General features: G+C 46.5%; 1 long non-coding RNA gene across 1 annotated transcript; it reads left to right on the top strand.

Annotated features, from left to right (window-relative positions):
- Positions 1-1,233: 1,233 nt before the first annotated feature.
- On the top strand, positions 1,234-9,660 carry LOC142761159 (uncharacterized). The gene is made up of 3 exons (XR_012883529.1): positions 1,234-1,508; positions 3,872-3,983; positions 9,510-9,660. It is a non-coding gene; the product is annotated as an uncharacterized LOC142761159 (long non-coding RNA).
- The last annotated feature ends 3,467 nt before the right edge of the window (positions 9,661-13,127 follow it).

Below are 13,127 nucleotides of genomic sequence, written 5' to 3' on the forward strand. Positions count from 1 at the left end.
TATATAATATATGAGTGTAATATAATGTGTGCAGGTAGGTATATAATATATGAGTGTAATATAATGAGTGCAGGTAGGTATATAATGGATGAGTGTAATATGAGTGCAGGTAGGTATATAATGGATGAGTGTAATATAGTGAGTGCAGGTAGGTATATGATCTATGAGTGTAATATAATGAGTGCAGGTAAGTATATAATGGATGAGTGTAATATAATGAGTGCAGGTAGGTGTATAATGGATGAGTGTAATATAGTGAGTGCAGGTAGGTATATAATGGATGAGTGTAATATAGTGAGTGCAGGTAGGTATATAATGTATGAGTATAATATAATGAGTGCAGGTAGGTATATAATGTATGAGTATAATATAATGAGTGCAGGTAGGTATATAATGGATGAGTGTAATATAGTGAGTGCAGGTAGATATATAATGGTTGAGTGTAATATAGTGAGTGCAGGTAGGTATATAATGGATGAGTGTAATATAATGAGTGCAGGTAGGTATATAATGGATGAGTGTAATATAATGAGTGCAGGTAGGTATATAATGGATGAGTGTAATATAATTTAATAGTGCAGGTAGGTATATAATGTATGAGTGTAATATAATGAGTGCAGGTAGGTATATAATGTATGGGTGTAATATAATGAGTGCAGGTAGGTATATAATGGATGAGTGTAATATAATGAGTGCAGGTAGGTATATAATGGAGGAGTGTAATATAATGAGTGCAGGTAGGTATATAATGTAAGAGTGTAATATAGTGAGTGCAGGTAGGTATTTAATGGATGACTGTAATATAGTGAGTGCAGGTAGGTATATAATGGATGAGTGTAATATAATGAGTGCAGGTAGGTATATAATGGTTGAGTGTAATATAATGAGGGCAGGTAGGTATATAATGGTTGAGTGTAATATAGTGAGTGCAGGTAGGTATATAATGGATGAGTGTAATATAGTGAGTGCAGGTAGGTATATAATGGATGAGTGTAATATAGTGAGTGCAGGTAGGTATATAATGTATGAGTGTAATATAATGAGTGCAGGTAGGTATATAATGGATGAGTGTAATATAGTGAGTACAGGTAGGTATATAATGGATGAGTGTAATATAGTGAGTGCAGGTAGGTAGGTATGTCAGTAATACACTGCAGAATTAACGCACTATGTGATTAAGATTTTTATAAATATTATTCACTTGTATTAAATAGATTTCTACTACATGTAAACATAAAGGTTTTCTATATTTTCTTTGCTATCTTTTTCTCTACCCCACATGGCCACTCTATGGTTATGCAGGTGGGGGCGCTATTTCACTGTTTACCTCAGGCAGCAGAAGGGCTAGGTGCAGCCCTGCCACACAACAACAATCCTGGTTCCGCAGTAGAATTTTCAGTTTTTTTGGTGTAAACTTTTTGCATAGATTTTCATTGTAGGATCTGTACAAAGTGGAGCTGCCAGGAGATCGGAGACTTGATGAGATGGACGCATGCAGCTCCCGTCAGGTACATACTGGTTAGGTTAGTAGTCCCACCTCATAATATCCATGAAAAATGGAACTAAATAGGTTTTGGACAAATATCAAACTATCACTGCCAGGCAAAAAACGTTAAAACCAAATTTTTAATAAATATTAACTGTAAAAAAAATAATCAAATACCAATTTAATTTTACTATAAAACACATGGCACCTCGATCAGTGGTACAAGCATCTTTGGGGTACTCCAGCGGGTAAAGTTCATAGAACAGGGTATAATACTAGTAATACCAGTTCAGTATCGGGGCATAATAAACAATGAGTAGTCCCACCTCCCCTTTCTCATCCATATTAGGCTCTGTTCACATCTGCGTTGGGGTCCCGTTCTGACGTTCCGTCGGAGGTTTCCGTCAGAACGGGACGCTGAGCAGGCACTGACGAAAACCAGGGGTTTCCGTTTCCATCACCATTGATTTCAATGGTGACGGAGCCGGTGCCCGTGGTTTCCGTTTGTCTCTTTTGTGCACCGGACCCGTCGTTTTGCCGAAAGCAATAGCGTAGTCGACTACTGAAATCAATGGTGATGGAAACGGAAACCTCTTGTTTCCGTCGGTGTCAGTTTGTGTCTGCTCTGGGCCCTGTTCTGACGGAAACCTCTGACGGAACGTCAGAACGGGACCCCAATGCAGATGTGAACAGAGCCTTAGGTCATGACCAGACGTGGCGGAATTGCTCTGGAATTCCGCTGCGGATACTCCGCAGCAGAAATCCGCAGCGTACATGTTTCTCCATTGCTTTTCACAGCTTTTTAGTTGGGTTCGTTTACACATTGCGGACAATTCCACTGCGGAGCATAGGCTGCGGTGCTTTATTTGGTGTCCGCAGCATACACTGACTGTTGCGGACGTGTAGCGGACTTGTTGCGGACTCATTGCGGAATTTCTCCATTGACTTCAATGGAGAGTCAAAATTCAGCAATGAAGTCCGCAGATGTTATGTGTGCTGCGGAGCGTATTGGTTTTACTAACATGATAGTTCTTCATTCTGGCTGGACCTATGTATTTCTAAGTCTACAGCTAGACTGAGGAAGTCAATAGGGCTCCCGTAATTACGGGTGACTACGTGTGTGCACCCGTAATTACAGGAGCGTTGCTAGGCGACGTCATTAAATAGTCACTGTCCAGGGTGCTGAAAGAGTTAAACGATCGGCAGTAACTGTTTCAGAACCCTGGACAGTGAATTCCGATCACAATATACATCAACCTGTAAAAAAAATAGAAGTTCATACTTACCGAGAACTCCCTGCTTTTTCCTCCAGTCCGGCCTCCCGGGATTAAGTTTCAGTCCAAGTGACGGCTGCAGCCAATCACAGGCTGAAGCGGTCACATGAATTGCCGCATCATCCAGGGAGGTCGGGCTGGATGCCAATGGGAGGTCAGAGACGGAAACGTTTGAAGAAAGGGCTTGACGCTGCTTTTTCCTGTGAGTGTTTTTTTCTCGTGGGAAAAACGCCTCTGCATCCCATTGAAATCAATAAGATTAGTTTTCGATGCGGTTTCCGCGTCAAAAAACGCTCCAAAAAAACTCTGTGTGAACTAGGCCTAATATTTCTCCATATATTACATGTGGATTTTGCAGCATATTTGGCTGTGCATCCTTTGCATTACAATCTACTGCAGATTGTTACTGCTTCAAGTTTATGGAGTTTTCTATAACCCTATTCACATTCATACTTCATGTGTCAATTTGACCATGGAAATCTGCAATAAATATGTAACATGTGAACATAGACTTAGCTACACGTGATGTTTCAGGCTACATTTACACACTGCAACCAGGTTACATCACACTTGTCTTCTCTCCCAGATTGTCCTGTAGACTTCCAAACTAGGGAAGATCTTAAATGATGTAGCTGCACAAAGGAAGGCACTCTGCTGGGACTATTTGTGAGGGGGAACTCTGCTTGTAGTAGTTATTGGGGGCAGTCTACTGGCACTAATTATTGGAGGCACTTTGCTGGCAATATGGTTTATTGAGGGGTCTCTGCTGGTAGTGTTGTTTATAAGGGGGCAGTATACTGGCACTGTTTAAGGGACAAAACTCTGCTGGCACTGTATGGGGGCACTCTGCTTAGTCTAATTATGGGGTCGCTCGCTGATAACTGAGGCTTCTTAGCTGTCCTTATGGGTGGGGTTTACATAGGAAAGAAATTCTCAAACCACATCTCAATTCTCCCTGTAGTTGATTCTAAAAACAGACAAGTATGGCTCAGAAAAACGGCTGCAAAAAAATAACCATTGATGTGAATGGAAATGAACAAAATCTTTTTCGCTTTCTGCGATTATTATTTACATGTTTTATAAGACATGTTGCATCTCGTGTTATACACAGCAGGAGGCAACAGCACACATCTTATTACACAGGAAGAGGAAATACACCAGAAAGGGAAACGGGAAGAGGAAGAGCAGCCATGTCATACAGGGAAGTGACATCATCACAGGAGGTAACGTATAGCCTGTGTGCAGGGACCCCAGAAATATGATGACACTGACTTATCAGGGCTGATACATAGTAATGTTATGTTAATGTTATGTCATTATATATCATTATGTGTGTGTTTAGGCTGTGCTTATATATGTGTTAGGGATCTGCCAGGTACTTCATCTAGGTATACTCCTGGGATTAATCAATCCACACCTGAGGCCAGACCTGTTCGACTGACACCATCTCCCACCAACCAGGGTGGCAGGCTCAGGAGTGGGAGAGCCTATCGCGGCCTGGTCTGTCGGAGTTAGCTCCGCCCCCTGTCCTTTATTACCTGCCCTGTTCTCTCCCTCAGTGCTTGTAATTCTTTTGGATTCCTGGCCCCACTGCTGCTTGCTCCAGCCTGCTTCTGCCGTGCTTCTGCCTTGCTGCAGTTCTGCTTGACCTGCTTTGCTTTGCCCCTGGCTTGCTTCTGTCTCCTTGCCCGCTTGGGTGTACTCACTTCGTCCTGGTCCTGTCTGTCCGTTCGCCGCTCCGTTTCCTCGTGGCGTTCCGTGGCTACTGCCCCTTCCCTTGCATGTTCCCTGTTTGTTTTCCTGTGCACTTAGACAGCGTAGGGACCGCCGCCCAGTTGTACCTCGTCGCCTAGGGCGAGTCGTTGCAAGTAGGCAGGGACAGGGCGGTGGGTAGATTAGGGCTCACTTTCCCTTCACCTCCTTCCGGCCACTACATAATTACAAGCCCTTACCTAGTCTACCATTTCTCCTACGCTGACGCCATCATGGACCCCCTTGAGACCCTGGCCCAGCAGATGCAGGGCCTCTCCCTACAGGTCCAGGCCCTGGCCCAAAGGGTCAATCAGGGTGACGCTGCTTTAGTAGTACCCCTCACCTCACCTCTAGAACCCGACCTCAAGTTACCTGACCGGTTCTCAGGGGACCGTAAGACGTTTCTCTCCTTCCGGGAGAGTTGCAGACTGTATTTCCGCCTAAAGCCCCACTCCTCAGGTTCCGAGAACCAGCGGGTGGGTATCATCATATCCCGACTCCAGGAAGGGCCCCAAGAGTGGGCCTTCTCCTTGGCTCCTGACGCCCCTGAACTTTCCTCTGTTGATCGTTTTTTCTCTGCCCTCGGACTCATTTACGACGAGACTGACAGGACTGCCTTAGCCGAGAGTCAGCTGGTGACCTTACGTCAGGGTAGGAGACCGGTTGAGGAATACTGTTCTGATTTTAGGAAGTGGTGCGTAGCTTCTCAGTGGAACGATCCGGCCCTAAGGTGCCAGTTTAGGTTAGGATTATCTGACGCCCTGAAGGATCTGCTGGTTAGCTACCCCTCGTCTGACTCCCTTGACCAGGTTATGGCCCTAGCAGTACGACTTGACCGACGTCTCAGGGAACGTCAGCTAGAACTCTTCAGTGTGCTCCCCTCTGACTTTTCTGCGATCCCCCCCGAGGTCCCGTCTCCTCGCCCCTCCACGGAGGACTCGGAGGTACCTATGCAACTCGGGGCCTCCATGTCCCCTCGACAACGTAGGGAGTTTCGCAGAATGAATGGTCTCTGCTTCTACTGTGGGGACGACAAGCATCTACTGAACACCTGTCCCAGGCGCAAGAATAAGAAGCCGGAAAACTTCCGCGCCTAAGTGATCATCGGGGAGGTCACTTGGGCGCACAGGTATTTCCCGTTAATGTGAAACGCAATAAAATTTTGCTTCCCTTTCAGGTCTCGTTTGCTGGCCGGGCTGCCACGGGCAGTGCTTTCGTGGATTCAGGGTCATCTGCTAATATCATGTCTGCGGAATTTGCTATGTCTCTAAAGATGCCTTGTATTGATTTACCTTATCCTATCCCTGTAGTAGGAATCGACTCAACTCCCCTTGCTAATGGTTATTTTACTCAGCATACTCCTGTTTTTGAACTCCTTGTTGGCTCCATGCATTTGGAGCAGTGCTCTGTACTGGTGATGCAGGGATTATCGTCTGATCTGGTTTTAGGCCTTCCCTGGTTGCAGTTGCATAATCCCACGTTTGATTGGAATACTGGGGATCTCACCAAATGGGGTAATGAATGTCTTATGTCATGTCTTTCTGTTAACTCTATTTCTCCCCGGGAGGAGGTAAACACGCTTCCTGAGTTTGTTCAGGACTTCGCCGATGTGTTTTCTAAGGAGGCCTCCGAGGTGTTGCCCCCCCATAGAGATTACGATTGCGCTATCGATTTGGTGCCTGGTGCCAAGCTTCCTAAGGGGAGGATATTTAATCTTTCATGTCCTGAACGTAAAGCTATGAGGGAATATATCCAAGAATGCCTGGCCAAGGGTTTCATTCGCCCCTCGACTTCTCCTGTAGGTGCTGGCTTCTTCTTCGTGGGGAAGAAGGATGGTGGTCTTAGGCCGTGCATTGATTATCGTAACCTGAATAAGGTCACCGTAAGGAACCAGTACCCACTTCCTTTGATTCCGGATCTTTTTAATCAGGTTCAGGGAGCCCAATGGTTTTCTAAGTTCGATCTACGGGGGGCATATAACCTTATCCGCATCAAAGAGGGGGATGAGTGGAAAACTGCGTTCAACACACCCGAGGGTCATTTCGAATACCTGGTCATGCCCTTTGGGTTGTGTAATGCCCCTGCTGTCTTCCAGAATTTTATTAATGAAATCCTGAGAGAGTACCTGGGTAATTTTCTTGTTGTATACCTTGATGACATACTGGTGTTTTCCAAGGACTGGTCCTCCCACGTGGAGCATGTCAGGAAGGTGCTCCAGGTCCTTCGGGAGAATAATCTGTTTGCTAAGACTGAAAAATGTGTCTTTGGGGTACAGGAGATACCATTTTTAGGGCAAATCCTCACTCCTCATGAATTCCGCATGGACCCTGCCAAGGTTCAGGCTGTGGCGGAATGGGTCCAACCTGCCTCCCTTAAGGCGTTACAGTGTTTTTTAGGGTTCGCCAACTATTACAGGAGATTTATTGCCAACTTCTCGGTCGTCGCTAAGCCTCTTACGGACCTTACCCGCAAGGGTGCTGATGTCCTCCATTGGCCCCCTGAGGCCGTCCAGGCCTTTGAGACCCTCAAGAAGTGCTTTATCTCGGCCCCCGTGCTGATTCAGCCCAACCAAGAGGAGCCATTTATTGTGGAGGTTGACGCTTCCGAGGTGGGAGTGGGGGCCGTCTTGTCCCAGGGTACCAGCTCCCTCACCCATCTCCGCCCCTGTGCTTACTTCTCTAGGAAGTTTTCGCCCACGGAGAGTAACTATGATATTGGCAACCGCGAACTTCTAGCCATTAAATGGGCTTTTGAGGAGTGGCGGCACTTCCTGGAGGGGGCCAGACACCAGGTAACGGTCCTTACGGATCACAAGAATCTGGTTTTCCTAGAATCGGCCCGGAGGCTTAATCCTAGACAAGCTCGGTGGGCACTATTCTTTACCAGATTTAATTTCTTGGTTACCTATAGGGCTGGGTCCAAGAATATTAAGGCTGATGCTCTGTCACGTAGTTTCATGGCCAATCCTCCTTCTGAGAAGGATCCTGCTTGTATTTTACCCCCTGGTATAATCGTCTCTGCCACGGATTCTGATTTAGCTTCTGATATCGCGGCTGATCAGGGTGCAGCTCCCGGGAACGTCCCTGGGGACAAACTGTTTGTTCCCCTGCAATACCGGCTGAGGGTACTCAGGGAAAACCATGACTCCGCTCTATCTGGTCATCCTGGCATCTTGGGCACCAAACACCTCATTACCAGAAACTATTGGTGGCCTGGGTTGCCTAAAGACGTTAGGGCTTACGTCGCCGCTTGTGAGGTTTGCGCTAGGTCCAAAACCCCTAGGTCCCGACCTGCGGGCCTACTACGTTCCTTGCCCATTCCCCAGAGACCTTGGACCCATATCTCCATGGATTTTATCACCGATTTGCCTCCATCTCAGGGCAAGTCGGTGGTGTGGGTGGTAGTCGACCGCTTCAGCAAGATGTGCCACTTTGTGCCCCTTAAGAAGCTACCTAACGCCAAGACGTTAGCTTCTTTGTTTGTGAAACACATCCTGCGTCTCCATGGGGCCCCAGTCAATATCGTTTCTGACAGAGGGGTACAATTTGTTTCCTTATTTTGGAGAGCTTTTTGTAAAAAGTTGGAGATTGATCTGTCCTTCTCCTCCGCCTTCCATCCCGAAACTAATGGCCAAACGGAAAGGACCAACTAATCCCTGGAACAATATTTAAGGTGTTTCATCTCTGACTGTCAATTCGATTGGGTCTCATTCCTTCCCCTTGCTGAATTTTCCTTGAATAACCGGGTCAGTAACTCGTCAGGGGTCTCCCCGTTTTTCTGTAATTTCGGGTTTAACCCAAGATTCTCCTCCGTCTCCCCTGGTTGTTCCAATAATCCTGAGGTAGAGGATGTTCATCGGGAACTGTGCACCGTCTGGGCCCAGGTTCAGAAGAACCTAGAGGCGTCCCAGAGCGCACAAAAGATTCAGGCGGATAGTAGACGTTCTGCTAACCCCCGGTTTGTCGTCGGGGATTTGGTCTGGTTGTCGTCCAGGAACTTGCGCCTTAAAGTCCCGTCCAGGAAGTTTGCTCCCCGATTTATTGGACCTTATAAGATCATTGAAGTCCTCAACCCTGTATCCTTCCGTCTGGAGCTCCCCCCATCATTTCGCATACATGACGTCTTCCATGCCTCCCTCCTTAAACGCTGCTCCCCGTCCTGGTCCCCCTCGAGGATACCTCCTGTTCCCGTTCTCACCCCTGAGGGGGTGGAATTCGAGGTGGCCAAGATTATGGACAGTAGGATGGTCCAGGGCTCCCTCCAGTACCTGGTCCATTGGAGAGGATACGGGCCGGAGGAGAGGACTTGGGTACCTGCCCGTGATGTTCACGCTGGGGTATTGATCAGGAGGTTCCACCTTCTCTTCCCCACTAAACCGGGTCCCCTTAGTAAGGGTCCGGTGGCCCCTCATAAAAGGGGGAGTACTGTTAGGGATCTGCCAGGTACTTCATCTAGGTATACTCCTGGGATTAATCAATCCACACCTGAGGCCAGACCTGTTCGACTGACACCATCTCCCACCAACCAGGGTGGCAGGCTCAGGAGTGGGAGAGCCTATCGCGGCCTGGTCTGTCGGAGTTAGCTCCGCCCCCTGTCCTTTATTACCTGCCCTGTTCTCTCCCTCAGTGCTTGTAATTCTTTTGGATTCCTGGCCCCACTGCTGCTTGCTCCAGCCTGCTTCTGCCGTGCTTCTGCCTTGCTGCAGTTCTGCTTGACCTGCTTTGCTTTGCCCCTGGCTTGCTTCTGTCTCCTTGCCCGCTTGGGTGTACTCACTTCGTCCTGGTCCTGTCTGTCCGTTCGCCGCTCCGTTTCCTCGTGGCGTTCCGTGGCTACTGCCCCTTCCCTTGCATGTTCCCTGTTTGTTTTCCTGTGCACTTAGACAGCGTAGGGACCGCCGCCCAGTTGTACCTCGTCGCTGCAAGTAGGCAGGGACAGGGCGGTGGGTAGATTAGGGCTCACTTTCCCTTCACCTCCTTCCGGCCACTACAATATTTTAGTAGGTCGGACCAGAAGGATCGCGTGTTCTGTATACAAGCTCCAGATAAGAAGAACATGGATCAGCACATCAACACCAGCGCTCCTGGGACTGCGCTCCAACCACACAGCATTTCATCCGGAGGATCGACTGTTCCGTAGTCCAAAACGTCGCTTCTAGGGTTCTATTCCTACAATGGAGGAAAAAGTCAATTACATATTTTCAGTAATTATTGTTACAATATCTCCATTAAGGAAATCTCATGTATGGAATATTTTTTTGGAACACCTTAACTTCTGGTTACACCTGAAATGCCCTATAAGGGTATTTAGATATCATAGAGGGGGTATCACGCTGAAGACCCTCTCTATGACCCAAATGGAAGCTCTGCGCCACCTCTGTCCAGAGCCTATAAGTGGTATTGCAGCTTTTCTGTATTGAAATGTATAGGGCTAAACTGTCCACACACCGCACATCACCTGTGGACAGGTGTGGCACTGTTTTTGGAAGACAGCAGCTCTATTTTTCTAATTATGTACAACCCCTTTAATTAAATAATCTCTTTAGAGGGTTTTCTCCATCTCAGACGTTTATGTGATATCCACTTATGCGCATGCACGCAGATCTCTCTGTTCTGTACTATGGGAGTTACGCAAATAGTTCAACAGTGCTCAGCTGTTTCCGAAACTTCCATAGAACAGAATAGAGAGAGGGACGTGCGAGGCCTTTCCAAAGTCATTCTCCACCTGGAATCATCAACCATTAGATGGGACAGGGATCTGGGAACAAAGCAGGATAGGGTCAGGGAGAGACCTCCGTTTTCCACATAGGTGTGAGTCCCAGAGAAATAGTAAGATGGGAAATAAAACTTCTTGGTGATGATCCATTTTCTTAAGGTGTTTAATTAAACTATGGACAGTGGGGTCGAAGAACCCGCACCCAAAATATCTATACTGGACTGACATGCCTGTTACTAACGCTGTATACAAGCTCCCCACGTATAACAGACAGGGCCCTCACTGAGACTTTGTAGGGGCTCCTAGAGACAAATATATATTGATGTACAGACATTTTTCCCCTCCGTTATTGTGCAGCAAGACCTCCCCGCATATAACAGGCAGGACCCTCACTGACCCCTGGACAGACACATAGGCCTGAATATATTTATATCTTTATATTTTTCATTATTCACCTGCAGGAAATGTTATTTTTAGAAATGGGGAGAAATACTTGGAATTGTGTTTTTTTAGTTTCTGATGTTATTTTTGTTACTTCTCAGGTATAAGGAGAAAAGTAACCGGCACATACAAGATGAGACGTGGATGAAGATGTACGGAGGACTATACCCCACCGGGAAAGAGCAGGCTGTCACTGGTATTAACCATGGGGCAGATTTACTAAGGCCTCATGCACACGACCGTAGTGAGGTGCATTGACCGTGACTTGCGGCTTGTACGTCCGCGGAGTGTCACCCGCGGCCGCCCCGCAAATCGCGGGCCGTGCATATGACCGCGTGCATTATTTTCTATGAGCCTGTATCGCAAAACACGACCGTAATAAGACATGTCCGTTGTTTTTGCGGTCCCAGTTCCTGGGAAATGCACGGACCGTGGAAACCACGGTCGTGTGCATGGGCCCATTGAAATGAATGGGGCCGCAATTCACCTGCAGATTTGTGGGTGAATTGCGGCTGCAAAAATAAGTTAGTGTGCATGGGGCCTAAAACTATCTGAGTTTTACACCGTGTAAACTGATACAAGGAAGTCAGAAACTGCGCCAAATTTATCACAGTGGTGCACGATGTATGATAGATTTTACTAGACATGTTAGACACTTTTCTCTTCCTTATACCACCTCTTGGTTGGCTTAGTTTAAGACACGCCCCTTTATTCTAGGCCACGCCCCTTGTCAAGCTCCCCGCAAAATGTGTCTAAAACAATTAATAAATATGGCGCACAACATGTACGCCATAATTCTGGCTCAATTTGAATAGTAAATCTGCCCTACTATAAATGTAATATAAATTTGGGGTTAGTATTCAGGGCATATTCCCTATTCAAAGAATTGATAAGAGTCTGGAATCCTTCACCTTAGTCCATTCTCTCTACTATCAGTCAGTACAGGGAGTAGTAGTACATATAAAACATTAAATTGTCACCATGTCAGGTTTATTCTGCCTGCACTGACAGCACAAAGTCTTCATGGTGACTGCAGGACTGGAAGTCAAGGACCACCTCTATGATGTCCGCGGGACCTAATAGGGATATGGCGCTTTTTCCATTTATTTGTTGTTGTACTGTAATGAGAATATTATTTACATGCAGTATTTATTGCTAGGGGTATTTTTTTTCCCTGAAAATTATATAAAGAGCAAGTGGCGTAGGATTGGTTCAGACTGGTGACATCAAGACACAAATGTGACCTCAAGAATTCGTCAATGAGCTGATAATCCCAGTGCCAATTCTGGCTGCAAGTAATAATTTAAAGGGGCACACCTACCTCAAGTACTGGCACAGTATAAGGTCATCAGGGTGACTGCAGGACTGGAATTAACGCTCTTTTATGAAAAGGGTGTTTTGCAATGTTCGGCACATGGCAGCTTTGTGTATATAGTAGTATATAGACCCTACTGCACTGATTCTTCATACTATACCCTAATATAGCATAGTTGACAATATTTGGAATTTCTTTCTAGGGACACTTTGGTTTCAGATGGATTGAGACAGGACTTGACAGGGCGTACCTTTGACAGAACGTGGTTCATTGGGCATGGCTTGTCATGGGGCAGGGTTAGTGAGAATACACTTTGTGTACCAGATATTCCCTGTATTCTGTCCTCACTATAAAAACCTTGCAGTAAGGACAGTATAGAGGGAGGGTATCGCCTGCAGAAGTGATCTAAGTAAGTATGGCACTTGACCACTGTGGCCAGTGATTGACTAGTGCGATCATGTGCCGATACGGGACATCACTGGTCCAGCCTATGTAAACAGGCCGGCAGGGGATTGTGAACCGCCGGCACTGGAGCCGCAGAGAATTAGAAGGTGGGTATTTGCTAAATGGTGCAATTTTCAGTTTGAATTACAATTTTTATAATGCCTGGAAAACCCCTTTAATACCAAACCCTAAAATGTATTCAGACCCCGGACAAATCCCCTTTATGTACTTTTCGCTCCTTCAGCAGCTCTGGGTCCCATTCGGCTCCGGACCCCACCTCTGCTGGCTGAGCCAGGAGCTGTTAGTGATATTGGCCTTTACATATTGGAGTAATCCAATAGATAACAGCCAATTTTTTTTATAAAATCCTGCGATGTAGTTTGGGTGGGCACTGCGCCTCTGATTGCATGACAAATTTTTCTTGGAGTTCCCCTTTAAACATTGGTAAGCGGTGGGTGACACAAATACTTCACACGTGGATGGTAAAGTAAAACCCCATTTTATTTTTACTGTATTTCTGCACCGGACTGGTCCGGGACTAAACTTGACTGGTCCCTTCGTCAGGTTAAGATCAGATAAAGGGACCAGTCGTGCCAGAAACGCGTATTTAAATAAAATTCTACCATCGCTTGGCGCCCTATCTGTCCCCGTTTTGAAACCATTGTGTTAACCGCATCTTAAAGTTGAGCAGATTTACTTGTGA

This window comes from Rhinoderma darwinii, chromosome 4 (genome assembly GCF_050947455.1).
Source record: "Rhinoderma darwinii isolate aRhiDar2 chromosome 4, aRhiDar2.hap1, whole genome shotgun sequence".
Taxonomy (NCBI): Eukaryota; Metazoa; Chordata; class Amphibia; order Anura; family Rhinodermatidae; genus Rhinoderma; species Rhinoderma darwinii.